At 41.8% G+C, this 19781-nt stretch overlaps 12 non-coding genes across 12 annotated transcripts; 1 reads left to right on the top strand and 11 right to left on the bottom strand.

Annotated features, from left to right (window-relative positions):
* Window positions 1-258: 258 nt before the first annotated feature.
* TRNAE-UUC (transfer RNA glutamic acid (anticodon UUC)) lies at window positions 259-330 on the bottom strand. Its single transcript has one exon. It is a non-coding gene; the product is annotated as a tRNA-Glu (tRNA).
* A 1621-nt stretch (window positions 331-1951) lies between these two features.
* On the bottom strand, window positions 1952-2023 carry TRNAE-UUC (transfer RNA glutamic acid (anticodon UUC)). Its single transcript has one exon. It is a non-coding gene; the product is annotated as a tRNA-Glu (tRNA).
* Window positions 2024-3644: 1621 nt separating this feature from the next.
* TRNAE-UUC (transfer RNA glutamic acid (anticodon UUC)) lies at window positions 3645-3716 on the bottom strand. Its single transcript has one exon. It is a non-coding gene; the product is annotated as a tRNA-Glu (tRNA).
* Window positions 3717-5337: 1621 nt separating this feature from the next.
* On the bottom strand, window positions 5338-5409 carry TRNAE-UUC (transfer RNA glutamic acid (anticodon UUC)). The gene has a single exon. It is a non-coding gene; the product is annotated as a tRNA-Glu (tRNA).
* Window positions 5410-6621: 1212 nt separating this feature from the next.
* On the top strand, window positions 6622-6694 carry TRNAM-CAU (transfer RNA methionine (anticodon CAU)). Its single transcript has one exon. It is a non-coding gene; the product is annotated as a tRNA-Met (tRNA).
* A 334-nt stretch (window positions 6695-7028) lies between these two features.
* TRNAE-UUC (transfer RNA glutamic acid (anticodon UUC)) lies at window positions 7029-7100 on the bottom strand. Its single transcript has one exon. It is a non-coding gene; the product is annotated as a tRNA-Glu (tRNA).
* A 1621-nt stretch (window positions 7101-8721) lies between these two features.
* TRNAE-UUC (transfer RNA glutamic acid (anticodon UUC)) lies at window positions 8722-8793 on the bottom strand. Its single transcript has one exon. It is a non-coding gene; the product is annotated as a tRNA-Glu (tRNA).
* A 1620-nt stretch (window positions 8794-10413) lies between these two features.
* TRNAE-UUC (transfer RNA glutamic acid (anticodon UUC)) lies at window positions 10414-10485 on the bottom strand. The gene has a single exon. It is a non-coding gene; the product is annotated as a tRNA-Glu (tRNA).
* Window positions 10486-12106: 1621 nt separating this feature from the next.
* On the bottom strand, window positions 12107-12178 carry TRNAE-UUC (transfer RNA glutamic acid (anticodon UUC)). Its single transcript has one exon. It is a non-coding gene; the product is annotated as a tRNA-Glu (tRNA).
* A 1621-nt stretch (window positions 12179-13799) lies between these two features.
* Window positions 13800-13871, bottom strand: TRNAE-UUC (transfer RNA glutamic acid (anticodon UUC)). The gene has a single exon. It is a non-coding gene; the product is annotated as a tRNA-Glu (tRNA).
* A 1621-nt stretch (window positions 13872-15492) lies between these two features.
* Window positions 15493-15564, bottom strand: TRNAE-UUC (transfer RNA glutamic acid (anticodon UUC)). The gene has a single exon. It is a non-coding gene; the product is annotated as a tRNA-Glu (tRNA).
* A 1621-nt stretch (window positions 15565-17185) lies between these two features.
* On the bottom strand, window positions 17186-17257 carry TRNAE-UUC (transfer RNA glutamic acid (anticodon UUC)). The gene has a single exon. It is a non-coding gene; the product is annotated as a tRNA-Glu (tRNA).
* Window positions 17258-19781: the final 2524 nt, after the last annotated feature.

Below are 19781 nucleotides of genomic sequence, written 5' to 3'. Positions count from 1 at the left end.
GAAAGGAAATGGGAATCCAAATAACTTACCGGACCCATGAGTTGTTGAGTCCCTTGACACTTTAGTGTAAAAAGGGGTGGTTGAGAATGAGTTGAGCTTCGAATCCAAATTGAATCTTGTGTGAAGGGTCAGAATGAAGTGCCAAAATGCGGGCGTTCAGCATTTTTGCCTGAAAAAAACAAATCCTACTTGAAATACGTTTGACTAAAAAACACGCGTCAGTTTTTGAATGTTGGGAGCGGTGCAGAAAAGGATGCGTTCCCATACCGGGAGTCGAACCCGGGCCGCCTGGGTGAAATCCAGGAATCCTAACCGCTAGACCATATGGGAGAAGATGTACTGCCAGCTCACTTACAATATGAAAAAAAAGAGGTGTACTGCTTTGCACAAGCAACTTCCGCAGATTATTACGTGCATTTTGCCTCATTAGCGCAGCAGGTAGCGCGTCAGTCTCGTAATCTGAAGGTCATGAGTTCGATTCTCACATGGGGCACTGGTACCGTGTTTCCTTAACTGATTTTGCAACCATCTTGGCTAGAGAGTCACAGCTCTTTTCCATTCAGTAGCAAAATATCACCAATTGATGGAAGGGGAGCTCCAATGACAAACAGGGATAAAGGCTTGTTGAGTCCCTTAACACCCAGGAATTAAAAGTGAGAGATATGAATGGTTTGAGATATGACATCAAATAAGCTTTTGTGCAAATAAATATCCAAAAAACCTGGTGGTCTGCATTTTTGGCTGCAAAGAGCAGTTCCAACCTAAACTGATTCTGTCTGCAAGGCACGTGTTGGCTTTGGAATGTGGACACTAGTCCCCAAAAAAAAGTCTCTCCCATAGCAGGAATCGAACCAGTCAACCAGGAATACTAACTAAGTCTTTCTCCACATGGTGTAAGCAGTACAGTAAACAGCAAGACAGGTGTAAAAAAAAAAAAAAAAAGAGTGTTTTGCTTTGAATACAAAACATCAACATTACAAGAGCTGAAACACGCTACATGGTCAAGGTTTTTGGCACGTCAGTTGAATAATTTGAAGATCATGAGTTTTTTGCTCACACGTGGCATCCTCCTTTTCTCAAGAGATTTTGTCACTAACTCTGAACTTTCCAATTCAGTTCTAAACTGTTTCCGATTAGAAAGAACATGGGAGCCCTAATGACAGACAGGACACATGGCTTGTTGAGTCCCTTGACACTTTTGTGTAAAACTGTGTAGTTGAAAAAGGCTTAAGCTATGAAACAAAAGGAAATCTTTTGCAAAAGTCATAATGCATCGCCAATGTTAAGTATTTTTGTTGCAAAGTGAAAATCTACCAGAAACATTTTTGATTGAAAAACACGTGTCAGTCTTTGAATGGTGGCAGTAGCTAAGATAAAGATGCATTCCCATACCAGGAGTCAAACCTGGGCCACCTGGGTGAGAGCCAGGAATCCTAACCGCTAGACCATATGGGAAAAGATGCTCTAATGTCTCAGTGACATTATGAAAAAAAAAAGTTTTCTGCTATGCACAATAAACTTCTGCAGATCTGCAGGTACAGCTTGCCTCGTTAGCGCAGTAGGTAGCGTGTCAGTCTCATAATCTGAAGGTCGTGAGTTCGAGCCTCACACGGGGCACTGTTCCCTCCTTTTCTCGAGAGATTTTGTCACCAACTTAGAACTTTTCCATTCAATTCTACAACTTTTTCCATTAGAAAGGAAATGGGAATCCAAATAACTTACCGGACCCATGAGTTGTTGAGTCCCTTGACACTTTAGTGTAAAAAGGGGTGGTTGAGAATGAGTTGAGCTACGAATCCAAATTGAATCTTGTGTGAAGGGTCAGAATGAAGTGCCAAAATGCGGGCGTTCAGCATTTTTGCCTGAAAAAAACAAATCCTACTTGAAATACGTTTGACTAAAAAACACGCGTCAGTTTTTGAATGTTGGGAGCGGTGCAGAAAAGGATGCGTTCCCATACCGGGAGTCGAACCCGGGCCGCCTGGGTGAAATCCAGGAATCCTAACCGCTAGACCATATGGGAGAAGATGTACTGCCAGCTCACTTACAATATGAAAAAAAAGAGGTGTACTGCTTTGCACAAGCAACTTCCGCAGATTATTACGTGCATTTTGCCTCATTAGCGCAGCAGGTAGCGCGTCAGTCTCGTAATCTGAAGGTCATGAGTTCGATTCTCACATGGGGCACTGGTACCGTGTTTCCTTAACTGATTTTGCAACCATCTTGGCTAGAGAGTCACAGCTCTTTTCCATTCAGTAGCAAAATATCACCAATTGATGGAAGGGGAGCTCCAATGACAAACAGGGATAAAGGCTTGTTGAGTCCCTTAACACCCAGGAATTAAAAGTGAGAGATATGAATGGTTTGAGATATGACATCAAATAAGCTTTTGTGCAAATAAATATCCAAAAAACCTGGTGGTCTGCATTTTTGGCTGCAAAGAGCAGTTCCAACCTAAACTGATTCTGTCTGCAAGGCACGTGTTGGCTTTGGAATGTGGACACTAGTCCCCAAAAAAAAGTCTCTCCCATAGCAGGAATCGAACCAGTCAACCAGGAATACTAACTAAGTCTTTCTCCACATGGTGTAAGCAGTACAGTAAACAGCAAGACAGGTGTAAAAAAAAAAAAAAAAAGAGTGTTTTGCTTTGAATACAAAACATCAACATTACAAGAGCTGAAACACGCTACATGGTCAAGGTTTTTGGCACGTCAGTTGAATAATTTGAAGATCATGAGTTTTTTGCTCACACGTGGCATCCTCCTTTTCTCAAGAGATTTTGTCACTAACTCTGAACTTTCCAATTCAGTTCTAAACTGTTTCCGATTAGAAAGAACATGGGAGCCCTAATGACAGACAGGACACATGGCTTGTTGAGTCCCTTGACACTTTTGTGTAAAACTGTGTAGTTGAAAAAGGCTTAAGCTATGAAACAAAAGGAAATCTTTTGCAAAAGTCATAATGCATCGCCAATGTTAAGTATTTTTGTTGCAAAGTGAAAATCTACCAGAAACATTTTTGATTGAAAAACACGTGTCAGTCTTTGAATGGTGGCAGTAGCTAAGATAAAGATGCATTCCCATACCGGGAGTCAAACCCGGGCCACCTGGGTGAGAGCCAGGAATCCTAACCGCTAGACCATATGGGAAAAGATGCTCTAATGTCTCAGTGACATTATGAAAAAAAAAAGTTTTCTGCTATGCACAATAAACTTCTGCAGATCTGCAGGTACAGCTTGCCTCGTTAGCGCAGTAGGTAGCGTGTCAGTCTCATAATCTGAAGGTTGTGAGTTCGAGCCTCACACGGGGCACTGTTCCCTCCTTTTCTCGAGAGATTTTGTCACCAACTTAGAACTTTTCCATTCAATTCTACAACTTTTTCCATTAGAAAGGAAATGGGAATCCAAATAACTTACCGGACCCATGAGTTGTTGAGTCCCTTGACACTTTAGTGTAAAAAGGGGTGGTTGAGAATGAGTTGAGCTACGAATCCAAATTGAATCTTGTGTGAATGGTCAGAATGAAGTGCCAAAATGTGGGCGTTCAGCATTTTTGCCTGAAAAAAACAAATCCTACTTGAAATACGTTTGACTAAAAAACACGCGTCAGTTTTTGAATGTTGGGAGCGGTGCAGAAAAGGATGCGTTCCCATACCGGGAGTCGAACCCGGGCCGCCTGGGTGAAAACCAGGAATCCTAACCGCTAGACCATATGGGAGAAGATGTACTGCCAGCTCACTTACAATATGAAAAAAAAGAGGTGTACTGCTTTGCACAAGCAACTTCCGCAGATTATTACGTGCATTTTGCCTCATTAGCGCAGCAGGTAGCGCGTCAGTCTCGTAATCTGAAGGTCATGAGTTCGATTCTCACATGGGGCACTGGTACCGTGTTTCCTTAACTGATTTTGCAACCATCTTGGCTAGAGAGTCACAGCTCTTTTCCATTCAGTAGCAAAATATCACCAATTGATGGAAGGGGAGCTCCAATGACAAACAGGGATAAAGGCTTGTTGAGTCCCTTAACACCCAGGAATTAAAAGTGAGAGATATGAATGGTTTGAGATATGACATCAAATAAGCTTTTGTGCAAATAAATATCCAAAAAACCTGGTGGTCTGCATTTTTGGCTGCAAAGAGCAGTTCCAACCTAAACTGATTCTGTCTGCAAGGCACGTGTTGGCTTTGGAATGTGGACACTAGTCCCCAAAAAAAAGTCTCTCCCATAGCAGGAATCGAACCAGTCAACCAGGAATACTAACTAAGTCTTTCTCCACATGGTGTAAGCAGTACAGTAAACAGCAAGACAGGTGTAAAAAAAAAAAAAAAAAGAGTGTTTTGCTTTGAATACAAAACATCAACATTACAAGAGCTGAAACACGCTACATGGTCAAGGTTTTTGGCACGTCAGTTGAATAATTTGAAGATCATGAGTTTTTTGCTCACACGTGGCATCCTCCTTTTCTCAAGAGATTTTGTCACTAACTCTGAACTTTCCAATTCAGTTCTAAACTGTTTCCGATTAGAAAGAACATGGGAGCCCTAATGACAGACAGGACACATGGCTTGTTGAGTCCCTTGACACTTTTGTGTAAAACTGTGTAGTTGAAAAAGGCTTAAGCTATGAAACAAAAGGAAATCTTTTGCAAAAGTCATAATGCATCGCCAATGTTAAGTATTTTTGTTGCAAAGTGAAAATCTACCAGAAACATTTTTGATTGAAAAACACGTGTCAGTCTTTGAATGGTGGCAGTAGCTAAGATAAAGATGCATTCCCATACCGGGAGTCAAACCCGGGCCACCTGGGTGAGAGCCAGGAATCCTAACCGCTAGACCATATGGGAAAAGATGCTCTAATGTCTCAGTGACATTATGAAAAAAAAAAGTTTTCTGCTATGCACAATAAACTTCTGCAGATCTGCAGGTACAGCTTGCCTCGTTAGCGCAGTAGGTAGCGTGTCAGTCTCATAATCTGAAGGTCGTGAGTTCGAGCCTCACACGGGGCACTGTTCCCTCCTTTTCTCGAGAGATTTTGTCACCAACTTAGAACTTTTCCATTCAATTCTACAACTTTTTCCATTAGAAAGGAAATGGGAATCCAAATAACTTACCGGACCCATGAGTTGTTGAGTCCCTTGACACTTTAGTGTAAAAAGGGGTGGTTGAGAATGAGTTGAGCTACGAATCCAAATTGAATCTTGTGTGAAGGGTCAGAATGAAGTGCCAAAATGCGGGCGTTCAGCATTTTTGCCTGAAAAAAACAAATCCTACTTGAAATACGTTTGACTAAAAAACACGCGTCAGTTTTTGAATGTTGGGAGCGGTGCAGAAAAGGATGCGTTCCCATACCGGGAGTCGAACCCGGGCTGCCTGGGTGAAAACCAGGAATCCTAACCGCTAGACCATATGGGAGAAGATGTACTGCCAGCTCACTTACAATATGAAAAAAAAGAGGTGTACTGCTTTGCACAAGCAACTTCCGCAGATTATTACGTGCATTTTGCCTCATTAGCGCAGCAGGTAGCGCGTCAGTCTCGTAATCTGAAGGTCATGAGTTCGATTCTCACATGGGGCACTGGTACCGTGTTTCCTTAACTGATTTTGCAACCATCTTGGCTAGAGAGTCACAGCTCTTTTCCATTCAGTAGCAAAATATCACCAATTGATGGAAGGGGAGCTCCAATGACAAACAGGGATAAAGGCTTGTTGAGTCCCTTAACACCCAGGAATTAAAAGTGAGAGATATGAATGGTTTGAGATATGACATCAAATAAGCTTTTGTGCAAATAAATATCCAAAAAACCTGGTGGTCTGCATTTTTGGCTGCAAAGAGCAGTTCCAACCTAAACTGATTCTGTCTGCAAGGCACGTGTTGGCTTTGGAATGTGGACACTAGTCCCCAAAAAAAAGTCTCTCCCATAGCAGGAATCGAACCAGTCAACCAGGAATACTAACTAAGTCTTTCTCCACATGGTGTAAGCAGTACAGTAAACAGCAAGAGAGGTGTAAAAAAAAAAAAAAAAGAGTGTTTTGCTTTGAATACAAAACATCAACATTACAAGAGCTGAAACACGCTACATGGTCAAGGTTTTTGGCACGTCAGTTGAATAATTTGAAGATCATGAGTTTTTTGCTCACACGTGGCATCCTCCTTTTCTCAAGAGATTTTGTCACTAACTCTGAACTTTCCAATTCAGTTCTAAACTGTTTCCGATTAGAAAGAACATGGGAGCCCTAATGACAGACAGGACACATGGCTTGTTGAGTCCCTTGACACTTTTGTGTAAAACTGTGTAGTTGAAAAAGGCTTAAGCTATGAAACAAAAGGAAATCTTTTGCAAAAGTCATAATGCATCGCCAATGTTAAGTATTTTTGTTGCAAAGTGAAAATCTACCAGAAACATTTTTGATTGAAAAACACGTGTCAGTCTTTGAATGGTGGCAGTAGCTAAGATAAAGATGCATTCCCATACCGGGAGTTAAACCCAGGCCACCTGGGTGAGAGCCAGGAATCCTAACCGCTAGACCATATGGGAAAAGATGCACTAATGTCTCAGTGACATTATGAAAAAAAAAGTTTTCTGCTATGCACAATAAACTTCTGCAGATCTGCAGGTACAGCTTGCCTCGTTAGCGCAGTAGGTAGCGTGTCAGTCTCATAATCTGAAGGTCGTGAGTTCGAGTCTCACACGGGGCACTGTTCCCTCCTTTTCTCGAGAGATTTTGTCACCAACTTAGAACTTTTCCATTCAATTCTACAACTTTTTCCATTAGAAAGGAAATGGGAATCCAAATAACTTACCGGACCCATGAGTTGTTGAGTCCCTTGACACTTTAGTGTAAAAAGGGGTGGTTGAGAATGAGTTGAGCTACGAATCCAAATTGAATCTTGTGTGAAGGGTCAGAATGAAGTGCCAAAACGCGGGCGTTCAGCATTTTTGCCTGAAAAAAACAAATCCTACTTGAAATACGTTTGACTAAAAAACACGCGTCAGTTTTTGAATGTTGGCAGCGGTGCAGAAAAGGATGCGTTCCCATACCAGGAGTCGAACCCGGGCCACCTGGGTGAAAACCAGGAATCCTAACCGCTAGACCATATGGGAGAAGATGTACTGCCAGCTCACTTACAATATGAAAAAAAAGAGGTGTACTGCTTTGCACAAGCAACTTCCGCAGATTATTACGTGCATTTTGCCTCGTTAGCGCAGCAGGTAGCGCGTCAGTCTCGTAATCTGAAGGTCATGAGTTCGATTCTCACATGGGGCACTGGTACCGTGTTTCCTTAACTGATTTTGCAACCATCTTGGCTAGAGAGTCACAGCTCTTTTCCATTCAGTAGCAAAATATCACCAATTGATGGAAGGGGAGCTCCAATGACAAACAGGGATAAAGGCTTGTTGAGTCCCTTAACACCCAGGAATTAAAAGTGAGAGATATGAATGGTTTGAGATATGACATCAAATAAGCTTTTGTGCAAATAAATATCCAAAAAACCTGGTGGTCTGCATTTTTGGCTGCAAAGAGCAGTTCCAACCTAAACTGATTCTGTCTGCAAGGCACGTGTTGGCTTTGGAATGTGGACACTAGTCCCCAAAAAAAAGTCTCTCCCATAGCAGGAATCGAACCAGTCAACCAGGAATACTAACTAAGTCTTTCTCCACATGGTGTAAGCAGTACAGTAAACAGCAAGACAGGTGTAAAAAAAAAAAAAAAAAGAGTGTTTTGCTTTGAATACAAAACATCAACATTACAAGAGCTGAAACACGCTACATGGTCAAGGTTTTTGGCACGTCAGTTGAATAATTTGAAGATCATGAGTTTTTTGCTCACACGTGGCATCCTCCTTTTCTCAAGAGATTTTGTCACTAACTCTGAACTTTCCAATTCAGTTCTAAACTGTTTCCGATTAGAAAGAACATGGGAGCCCTAATGACAGACAGGACACATGGCTTGTTGAGTCCCTTGACACTTTTGTGTAAAACTGTGTAGTTGAAAAAGGCTTAAGCTATGAAACAAACGGAAATCTTTTGCAAAAGTCATAATGCATCGCCAATGTTAAGTATTTTTGTTGCAAAGTGAAAATCTACCAGAAACATTTTTGATTGAAAAACACGTGTCAGTCTTTGAATGGTGGCAGTAGCTAAGATAAAGATGCATTCCCATACCGGGAGTCAAACCCGGGCCACCTGGGTGAGAGCCAGGAATCCTAACCGCTAGACCATATGGGAAAAGATGCTCTAATGTCTCAGTGACATTATGAAAAAAAAAAGTTTTCTGCTATGCACAATAAACTTCTGCAGATCTGCAGGTACAGCTTGCCTCGTTAGCGCAGTAGGTAGCGTGTCAGTCTCATAATCTGAAGGTCGTGAGTTCGAGCCTTACACGGGGCACTGTTCCCTCCTTTTCTCGAGAGATTTTGTCACCAACTTAGAACTTTTCCATTCAATTCTACAACTTTTTCCATTAGAAAGGAAATGGGAATCCAAATAACTTACCGGACCCATGAGTTGTTGAGTCCCTTGACACTTTAGTGTAAAAAGGGGTGGTTGAGAATGAGTTGAGCTACGAATCCAAATTGAATCTTGTGTGAAGGGTCAGAATGAAGTGCCAAAATGCGGGCGTTCAGCATTTTTGCCTGAAAAAAACAAATCCTACTTGAAATACGTTTGACTAAAAAACACGCGTCAGTTTTTGAATGTTGGGAGCGGTGCAGAAAAGGATGCGTTCCCATACCGGGAGTCGAACCCGGGCCGCCTGGGTGAAAACCAGGAATCCTAACCGCTAGACCATATGGGAGAAGATGTACTGCCAGCTCACTTACAATATGAAAAAAAAGAGGTGTACTGCTTTGCACAAGCAACTTCCGCAGATTATTACGTGCATTTTGCCTCATTAGCGCAGCAGGTAGCGCGTCAGTCTCGTAATCTGAAGGTCATGAGTTCGATTCTCACATGGGGCACTGGTACCGTGTTTCCTTAACTGATTTTGCAACCATCTTGGCTAGAGAGTCACAGCTCTTTTCCATTCAGTAGCAAAATATCACCAATTGATGGAAGGGGAGCTCCAATGACAAACAGGGATAAAGGCTTGTTGAGTCCCTTAACACCCAGGAATTAAAAGTGAGAGATATGAATGGTTTGAGATATGACATCAAATAAGCTTTTGTGCAAATAAATATCCAAAAAACCTGGTGGTCTGCATTTTTGGCTGCAAAGAGCAGTTCCAACCTAAACTGATTCTGTCTGCAAGGCACGTGTTGGCTTTGGAATGTGGACACTAGTCCCCAAAAAAAAGTCTCTCCCATAGCAGGAATCGAACCAGTCAACCAGGAATACTAACTAAGTCTTTCTCCACATGGTGTAAGCAGTACAGTAAACAGCAAGACAGGTGTAAAAAAAAAAAAAAAAGAGTGTTTTGCTTTGAATACAAAACATCAACATTACAAGAGCTGAAACACGCTACATGGTCAAGGTTTTTGGCACGTCAGTTGAATAATTTGAAGATCATGAGTTTTTTGCTCACACGTGGCATCCTCCTTTTCTCAAGAGATTTTGTCACTAACTCTGAACTTTCCAATTCAGTTCTAAACTGTTTCCGATTAGAAAGAACATGGGAGCCCTAATGACAGACAGGACACATGGCTTGTTGAGTCCCTTGACACTTTTGTGTAAAACTGTGTAGTTGAAAAAGGCTTAAGCTATGAAACAAAAGGAAATCTTTTGCAAAAGTCATAATGCATCGCCAATGTTAAGTATTTTTGTTGCAAAGTGAAAATCTACCAGAAACATTTTTGATTGAAAAACACGTGTCAGTCTTTGAATGGTGGCAGTAGCTAAGATAAAGATGCATTCCCATACCGGGAGTCAAACCCGGGCCACCTGGGTGAGAGCCAGGAATCCTAACCGCTAGACCATATGGGAAAAGATGCTCTAATGTCTCAGTGACATTATGAAAAAAAAAAGTTTTCTGCTATGCACAATAAACTTCTGCAGATCTGCAGGTACAGCTTGCCTCGTTAGCGCAGTAGGTAGCGTGTCAGTCTCATAATCTGAAGGTCGTGAGTTCGAGCCTCACACGGGGCACTGTTCCCTCCTTTTCTCGAGAGATTTTGTCACCAACTTAGAACTTTTCCATTCAATTCTACAACTTTTTCCATTAGAAAGGAAATGGGAATCCAAATAACTTACCGGACCCATGAGTTGTTGAGTCCCTTGACACTTTAGTGTAAAAAGGGGTGGTTGAGAATGAGTTGAGCTACGAATCCAAATTGAATCTTGTGTGAAGGGTCAGAATGAAGTGCCAAAATGCGGGCGTTCAGCATTTTTGCCTGAAAAAAACAAATCCTACTTGAAATACGTTTGACTAAAAAACACGCGTCAGTTTTTGAATGTTGGCAGCGGTGCAGAAAAGGATGCATTCCCATACCGGGAGTCGAACCCGGGCCGCCTGGGTGAAAACCAGGAATCCTAACCGCTAGACCATATGGGAGAAGACGTACTGCCAGCTCACTTACAATATGAAAAAAAAGAGGTGTACTGCTTTGCACAAGCAACTTCCGCAGATTATTACGTGCATTTTGCCTCATTAGCGCAGCAGGTAGCGCGTCAGTCTCGTAATCTGAAGGTCATGAGTTCGATTCTCACATGGGGCACTGGTACCGTGTTTCCTTAACTGATTTTGCAACCATCTTGGCTAGAGAGTCACAGCTCTTTTCCATTCAGTAGCAAAATATCACCAATTGATGGAAGGGGAGCTCCAATGACAAACAGGGATAAAGGCTTGTTGAGTCCCTTAACACCCAGGAATTAAAAGTGAGAGATATGAATGGTTTGAGATATGACATCAAATAAGCTTTTGTGCAAATAAATATCCAAAAAACCTGGTGGTCTGCATTTTTGGCTGCAAAGAGCAGTTCCAACCTAAACTGATTCTGTCTGCAAGGCACGTGTTGGCTTTGGAATGTGGACACTAGTCCCCAAAAAAAAGTCTCTCCCATAGCAGGAATCGAACCAGTCAACCAGGAATACTAACTAAGTCTTTCTCCACATGGTGTAAGCAGTACAGTAAACAGCAAGACAGGTGTAAAAAAAAAAAAAAAAAGAGTGTTTTGCTTTGAATACAAAACATCAACATTACAAGAGCTGAAACACGCTACATGGTCAAGGTTTTTGGCACGTCAGTTGAATAATTTGAAGATCATGAGTTTTTTGCTCACACGTGGCATCCTCCTTTTCTCAAGAGATTTTGTCACTAACTCTGAACTTTCCAATTCAGTTCTAAACTGTTTCCGATTAGAAAGAACATGGGAGCCCTAATGACAGACAGGACACATGGCTTGTTGAATCCCTTGACACTTTTGTGTAAAACTGTGTAGTTGAAAAAGGCTTAAGCTATGAAACAAAAGGAAATCTTTTGCAAAAGTCATAATGCATCGCCAATGTTAAGTATTTTTGTTGCAAAGTGAAAATCTACCAGAAACATTTTTGATTGAAAAACACGTGTCAGTCTTTGAATGGTGGCAGTAGCTAAGATAAAGATGCATTCCCATACCGGGAGTCAAACCCGGGCCACCTGGGTGAGAGCCAGGAATCCTAACCGCTAGACCATATGGGAAAAGATGCTCTAATGTCTCAGTGACATTATGAAAAAAAAAAGTTTTCTGCTATGCACAATAAACTTCTGCAGATCTGCAGGTACAGCTTGCCTCGTTAGCGCAGTAGGTAGCGTGTCAGTCTCATAATCTGAAGGTCGTGAGTTCGAGCCTCACACGGGGCACTGTTCCCTCCTTTTCTCGAGAGATTTTGTCACCAACTTAGAACTTTTCCATTCAATTCTACAACTTTTTCCATTAGAAAGGAAATGGGAATCCAAATAACTTACCGGACCCATGAGTTGTTGAGTCCCTTGACACTTTAGTGTAAAAAGGGGTGGTTGAGAATGAGTTGAGCTACGAATCCAAATTGAATCTTGTGTGAAGGGTCAGAATGAAGTGCCAAAATGCGGGCGTTCAACATTTTTGCCTGAAAAAAACAAATCCTACTTGAAATACGTTTGACTAAAAAACACGCGTCAGTTTTTGAATGTTGGCAGCGGTGCAGAAAAGGATGCGTTCCCATACCGGGAGTCGAACCCGGGCCGCCTGGGTGAAAACCAGGAATCCTAACCGCTAGACCATATGGGAGAAGATGTACTGCCAGCTCACTTACAATATGAAAAAAAAGAGGTGTACTGCTTTGCACAAGCAACTTCCGCAGATTATTACGTGCATTTTGCCTCATTAGCGCAGCAGGTAGCGCGTCAGTCTCGTAATCTGAAGGTCATGAGTTCGATTCTCACATGGGGCACTGGTACCGTGTTTCCTTAACTGATTTTGCAACCATCTTGGCTAGAGAGTCACAGCTCTTTTCCATTCAGTAGCAAAATATCACCAATTGATGGAAGGGGAGCTCCAATGACAAACAGGGATAAAGGCTTGTTGAGTCCCTTAACACCCAGGAATTAAAAGTGAGAGATATGAATGGTTTGAGATATGACATCAAATAAGCTTTTGTGCAAATAAATATCCAAAAAACCTGGTGGTCTGCATTTTTGGCTGCAAAGAGCAGTTCCAACCTAAACTGATTCTGTCTGCAAGGCACGTGTTGGCTTTGGAATGTGGACACTAGTCCCCAAAAAAAAGTCTCTCCCATAGCAGGAATCGAACCAGTCAACCAGGAATACTAACTAAGTCTTTCTCCACATGGTGTAAGCAGTACAGTAAACAGCAAGACAGGTGTAAAAAAAAAAAAAAAAAGAGTGTTTTGCTTTGAATACAAAACATCAACATTACAATAGCTGAAACACGCTACATGGTCAAGGTTTTTGGCACGTCAGTTGAATAATTTGAAGATCATGAGTTTTTTGCTCACACGTGGCATCCTCCTTTTCTCAAGAGATTTTGTCACTAACTCTGAACTTTCCAATTCAGTTCTAAACTGTTTCCGATTAGAAAGAACATGGGAGCCCTAATGACAGACAGGACACATGGCTTGTTGAGTCCCTTGACACTTTTGTGTAAAACTGTGTAGTTGAAAAAGGCTTAAGCTATGAAACAAAAGGAAATCTTTTGCAAAAGTCATAATGCATCGCCAATGTTAAGTATTTTTGTTGCAAAGTGAAAATCTACCAGAAACATTTTTGATTGAAAAACACGTGTCAGTCTTTGAATGGTGGCAGTAGCTAAGATAAAGATGCATTCTCATACCGGGAGTCAAACCCGGGCCACCTGGGTGAGAGCCAGGAATCCTAACCGCTAGACCATATGGGAAAAGATGCTCTAATGTCTCAGTGACATTATGAAAAAAAAAAGTTTTCTGCTATGCACAATAAACTTCTGCAGATCTGCAGGTACAGCTTGCCTCGTTAGCGCAGTAGGTAGCGTGTCAGTCTCATAATCTGAAGGTCGTGAGTTCGAGCCTCACACGGGGCACTGTTCCCTCCTTTTCTCGAGAGATTTTGTCACCAACTTAGAACTTTTCCATTCAATTCTACAACTTTTTCCATTAGAAAGGAAATGGGAATCCAAATAACTTACCGGACCCATGAGTTGTTGAGTCCCTTGACACTTTAGTGTAAAAAGGGGTGGTTGAGAATGAGTTGAGCTACGAATCCCAATTGAATCTTGTGTGAAGGGTCAGAATGAAGTGCCAAAACGCGGGCGTTCAGCATTTTTGCCTGAAAAAAACAAATCCTACTTGAAATACGTTTGACTAAAAAACACGCGTCAGTTTTTGAATGTTGGCAGCGGTGCAGAAAAGGATGCGTTCCCATACCAGGAGTCGAACCCAGGCCGCCTGGGTGAAAACCAGGAATCCTAACCGCTAGACCATATGGGAGAAGATGTACTGCCAGCTCACTTACAATATGAAAAAAAAGAGGTGTACTGCTTTGCACAAGCAACTTCCGCAGATTATTACGTGCATTTTGCCTCGTTAGCGCAGCAGGTAGCGCGTCAGTCTCGTAATCTGAAGGTCATGAGTTCGATTCTCACATGGGGCACTGGTACCGTGTTTCCTTAACTGATTTTGCAACCATCTTGGCTAGAGAGTCACAGCTCTTTTCCATTCAGTAGCAAAATATCACCAATTGATGGAAGGGGAGCTCCAATGACAAACAGGGATAAAGGCTTGTTGAGTCCCTTAACACCCAGGAATTAAAAGTGAGAGATATGAATGGTTTGAGATATGACATCAAATAAGCTTTTGTGCAAATAAATATCCAAAAAACCTGGTGGTCTGCATTTTTGGCTGCAAAGAGCAGTTCCAACCTAAACTGATTCTGTCTGCAAGGCACGTGTTGGCTTTGGAATGTGGACACTAGTCCCCAAAAAAAAGTCTCTCCCATAGCAGGAATCGAACCAGTCAACCAGGAATACTAACTAAGTCTTTCTCCACATGGTGTAAGCAGTACAGTAAACAGCAAGACAGGTGTAAAAAAAAAAAAAAAAAGAGTGTTTTGCTTTGAATACAAAACATCAACATTACAAGAGCTGAAACACGCTACATGGTCAAGGTTTTTGGCACGTCAGTTGAATAATTTGAAGATCATGAGTTTTTTGCTCACACGTGGCATCCTCCTTTTCTCAAGAGATTTTGTCACTAACTCTGAACTTTCCAATTCAGTTCTAAACTGTTTCCGATTAGAAAGAACATGGGAGCCCTAATGACAGACAGGACACATGGCTTGTTGAGTCCCTTGACACTTTTGTGTAAAACTGTGTAGTTGAAAAAGGCTTAAGCTATGAAACAAAAGGAAATCTTTTGCAAAAGTCATAATGCATCGCCAATGTTAAGTATTTTTGTTGCAAAGTGAAAATCTACCAGAAACATTTTTGATTGAAAAACACGTGTCAGTCTTTGAATGGTGGCAGTAGCTAAGATAAAGATGCATTCCCATACCGGGAGTCAAACCCGGGCCACCTGGGTGAGAGCCAGGAATCCTAACCGCTAGACCATATGGGAAAAGATGCTCTAATGTCTCAGTGACATTATGAAAAAAAAAAGTTTTCTGCTATGCACAATAAACTTCTGCAGATCTGCAGGTACAGCTTGCCTCGTTAGCGCAGTAGGTAGCGTGTCAGTCTCATAATCTGAAGGTCGTGAGTTCGAGCCTCACACGGGGCACTGTTCCCTCCTTTTCTCGAGAGATTTTGTCACCAACTTAGAACTTTTCCATTCAATTCTACAACTTTTTCCATTAGAAAGGAAATGGGAATCCAAATAACTTACCGGACCCATGAGTTGTTGAGTCCCTTGACACTTTAGTGTAAAAAGGGGTGTTTGAGAATGAGTTGAGCTACGAATCCAAATTGAATCTTGTGTGAAGGGTCAGAATGAAGTGCCAAAACGCGGGCGTTCAGCATTTTTGCCTGAAAAAAACAAATCCTACTTGAAATACGTTTGACTAAAAAACACGCGTCAGTTTTTGAATGTTGGCAGCGGTGCAGAAAAGGATGCGTTCCCATACCAGGAGTTGAACCCAGGCCGCCTGGGTGAAAACCAGGAATCCTAACCGCTAGACCATATGGGAGAAGATGTACTGCCAGCTCACTTACAATATGAAAAAAAAGAGGTGCACTGCTTTGCACAAGCAACTTCCGCAGATTATTACGTGCATTTTGCCTCGTTAGCGCAGCAGGTAGCGCGTCAGTCTCGTAATCTGAAGGTCATGAGTTCGATTCTCACATGGGGCACTGGTACCGTGTTTCCTTAACTGATTTTGCAACCATCTTGGCTAGAGAGTCACAGCTCTTTTCCATTCAGTAGCAAAATATCACCAATTGATGGAAGGGGAGCTCCAATGACAAACAGGGATAAAGGCTTGTTGAGTCCCTTAACACCCAGGAATTAAAAGTGAGAGATATGAATGGTTTGAGATATGACATCAAATAAGCTTTTGTGCAAATAAATATCCAAAAAACCTGGTGGTCTGCATTTTTGGCTGCAAAGAGCAGTTCCAACCTAAACTGATTCTGTCTGCAAGGCACGTGTTGGCTTTGGAATGTGGACACTAGTCCCCAAAAAAAAGTCTCTCCCATAGCAGGAATCGAACCAGTCAACCAGGAATACTAACTAAGTCTTTCTCCACATGGTGTAAGCAGTACAGTAAACAGCAAGACAGGTGTAAAAAAAAAAAAAAAAAGAGTGTTTTGCTTTGAATACAAAACATCAACATTACAAGAGCTGAAACACGCTACATGGTCAAGGTTTTTGGCACGTCAGTTGAATAATTTGAAGATCATGAGTTTTTTGCTCACACGTGGCATCCTCCTTTTCTCAAGAGATTTTGTCACTAACTCTGAACTTTCCAATTCAGTTCTAAACTGTTTCCGATTAGAAAGAACATGGGAGCCCTAATGACAGACAGGACACATGGCTTGTTGAGTCCCTTGACACTTTTGTGTAAAACTGTGTAGTTGAAAAAGGCTTAAGCTATGAAACAAAAGGAAATCTTTTGCAAAAGTCATAATGCATCGCCAATGTTAAGTATTTTTGTTGCAAAGTGAAAATCTACCAGAAACATTTTTGATTGAAAAACACGTGTCAGTCTTTGAATGGTGGCAGTAGCTAAGATAAAGATGCATTCCCATACCGGGAGTCAAACCCAGGCCACCTGGGTGAGAGCCAGGAATCCTAACCGCTAGACCATATGGGAAAAGATGCTCTAATGTCTCAGTGACATTATGAAAAAAAAAAGTTTTCTGCTATGCACAATAAACTTCTGCAGATCTGCAGGTACAGCTTGCCTCGTTAGCGCAGTAGGTAGCGTGTCAGTCTCATAATCTGAAGGTCGTGAGTTCGAGCCTCACACGGGGCACTGTTCCCTCCTTTTCTCGAGAGATTTTGTCACCAACTTAGAACTTTTCCATTCAATTCTACAACTTTTTCCATTAGAAAGGAAATGGGAATCCAAATAACTTACCGGACTCATGAGTTGTTGAGTCCCTTGACACTTTAGTGTAAAAAGGGGTGGTTGAGAATGAGTTGAGCTACGAATCCAAATTGAATCTTGTGTGAAGGGTTAGAATGAAGTGCCAAAACGCGGGCGTTCAGCATTTTTGCCTGAAAAAAACAAATCCTACTTGAAATACGTTTGACTAAAAAACACGCGTCAGTTTTTGAATGTTGGCAGCGGTGCAGAAAAGGATGCGTTCCCATACCAGGAGTCGAACCCAGGCCGCCTGGGTGAAAACCAGGAATCCTAACCGCTAGACCATATGGGAGAAGATGTACTGCCAGCTCACTTACAATATGAAAAAAAAGAGGTGTACTGCTTTGCACAAGCAACTTCCGCAGATTATTACGTGCATTTTGCCTCGTTAGCGCAGCAGGTAGCGCGTCAGTCTCGTAATCTGAAGGTCATGAGTTCGATTCTCACATGGGGCACTGGTACCGTGTTTCCTTAACTGATTTTGCAACCATCTTGGCTAGAGAGTCACAGCTCTTTTCCATTCAGTAGCAAAATATCACCAATTGATGGAAGGGGAGCTCCAATGACAAACAGGGATAAAGGCTTGTTGAGTCCCTTAACACCCAGGAATTAAAAGTGAGAGATATGAATGGTTTGAGATATGACATCAAATAAGCTTTTGTGCAAATAAATATCCAAAAAACCTGGTGGTCTGCATTTTTGGCTGCAAAGAGCAGTTCCAACCTAAACTGATTCTGTCTGCAAGGCACGTGTTGGCTTTGGAATGTGGACACTAGTCCCCAAAAAAAAGTCTCTCCCATAGCAGGAATCGAACCAGTCAACCAGGAATACTAACTAAGTCTTTCTCCACATGGTGTAAGCAGTACAGTAAACAGCAAGACAGGTGTAAAAAAAAAAAAAAAAAGAGTGTTTTGCTTTGAATACAAAACATCAACATTACAAGAGCTGAAACACGCTACATGGTCAAGGTTTTTGGCACGTCAGTTGAATAATTTGAAGATCATGAGTTTTTTGCTCACACGTGGCATCCTCCTTTTCTCAAGAGATTTTGTCACTAACTCTGAACTTTCCAATTCAGTTCTAAACTGTTTCCGATTAGAAAGAACATGGGAGCCCTAATGACAGACAGGACACATGGCTTGTTGAGTCCCTTGACACTTTTGTGTAAAACTGTGTAGTTGAAAAAGGCTTAAGCTATGAAACAAAAGGAAATCTTTTGCAAAAGTCATAATGCATCGCCAATGTTAAGTATTTTTGTTGCAAAGTGAAAATCTACCAGAAACATTTTTGATTGAAAAACACGTGTCAGTCTTTGAATGGTGGCAGTAGCTAAGATAAAGATGCATTCCCATACCGGGAGTCAAACCCGGGCCACCTGGGTGAGAGCCAGGAATCCTAACCGCTAGACCATATGGGAAAAGATGCTCTAATGTCTCAGTGACATTATGAAAAAAAAAAGTTTTCTGCTATGCACAATAAACTTCTGCAGATCTGCAGGTACAGCTTGCCTCGTTAGCGCAGTAGGTAGCGTGTCAGTCTCATAATCTGAAGGTCGTGAGTTCGAGCCTCACACGGGGCACTGTTCCCTCCTTTTCTCGAGAGATTTTGTCACCAACTTAGAACTTTTCCATTCAATTCTACAACTTTTTCCATTAGAAAGGAAATGGGAATCCAAATAACTTACCGGACCCATGAGTTGTTGAGTCCCTTGACACTTTAGTGTAAAAAGGGGTGGTTGAGAATGAGTTGAGCTACGAATCCAAATTGAATCTTGTGTGAAGGGTTAGAATGAAGTGCCAAAACGCGGGCGTTCAGCATTTTTGCCTGAAAAAAACAAATCCTACTTGAAATACGTTTGACTAAAAAACACGCGTCAGTTTTTGAATGTTGGCAGCGGTGCAGAAAAGGATGCGTTCCCATACCAGGAGTCGAACCCAGGCCACCTGGGTGAAAACCAGGAATCCTAACCGCTAGACCATATTGGAGAAGATGTACTGCCAGCTCACTTACAATATGAAAAAAAAGAGGTGTACTGCTTTGCACAAGCAACTTCCGCAGATTATTACGTGCATTTTGCCTCGTTAGCGCAGCAGGTAGCGCGTCAGTCTCGTAATCTGAAGGTCATGAGTTCGATTCTCACATGGGGCACTGGTACCGTGTTTCCTTAACTGATTTTGCAACCATCTTGGCTAGAGAGTCACAGCTCTTTTCCATTCAGTAGCAAAATATCACCAATTGATGGAAGGGGAGCTCCAATGACAAACAGGGATAAAGGCTTGTTGAGTCCCTTAACACCCAGGAATTAAAAGTGAGAGATATGAATGGTTTGAGATATGACATCAAATAAGCTTTTGTGCAAATAAATATCCAAAAAACCTGGTGGTCTGCATTTTTGGCTGCAAAGAGCAGTTCCAACCTAAACTGATTCTGTCTGCAAGGCACGTGTTGGCTTTGGAATGTGGACACTAGTCCCCAAAAAAAAGTCTCTCCCATAGCAGGAATCGAACCAGTCAACCAGGAATACTAACTAAGTCTTTCTCCACATGGTGTAAGCAGTACAGTAAACAGCAAGACAGGTGTAAAAAAAAAAAAAAAAAGAGTGTTTTGCTTTGAATACAAAACATCAACATTACAAGAGCTGAAACACGCTACATGGTCAAGGTTTTTGGCACGTCAGTTGAATAATTTGAAGATCATGAGTTTTTTGCTCACACGTGGCATCCTCCTTTTCTCAAGAGATTTTGTCACTAACTCTGAACTTTCCAATTCAGTTCTAAACTGTTTCCGATTAGAAAGAACATGGGAGCCCTAATGAC

This window comes from Phyllobates terribilis, unplaced genomic scaffold (assembly GCF_046119375.1).
Source record: "Phyllobates terribilis strain yellow unplaced genomic scaffold, ASM4611937v1 Scaffold_1248__1_contigs__length_344610, whole genome shotgun sequence".
In the NCBI taxonomy this organism is placed as follows: Eukaryota; Metazoa; Chordata; class Amphibia; order Anura; family Dendrobatidae; genus Phyllobates; species Phyllobates terribilis.
This window is presented reverse-complemented; position numbering and strand designations above follow the sequence as displayed.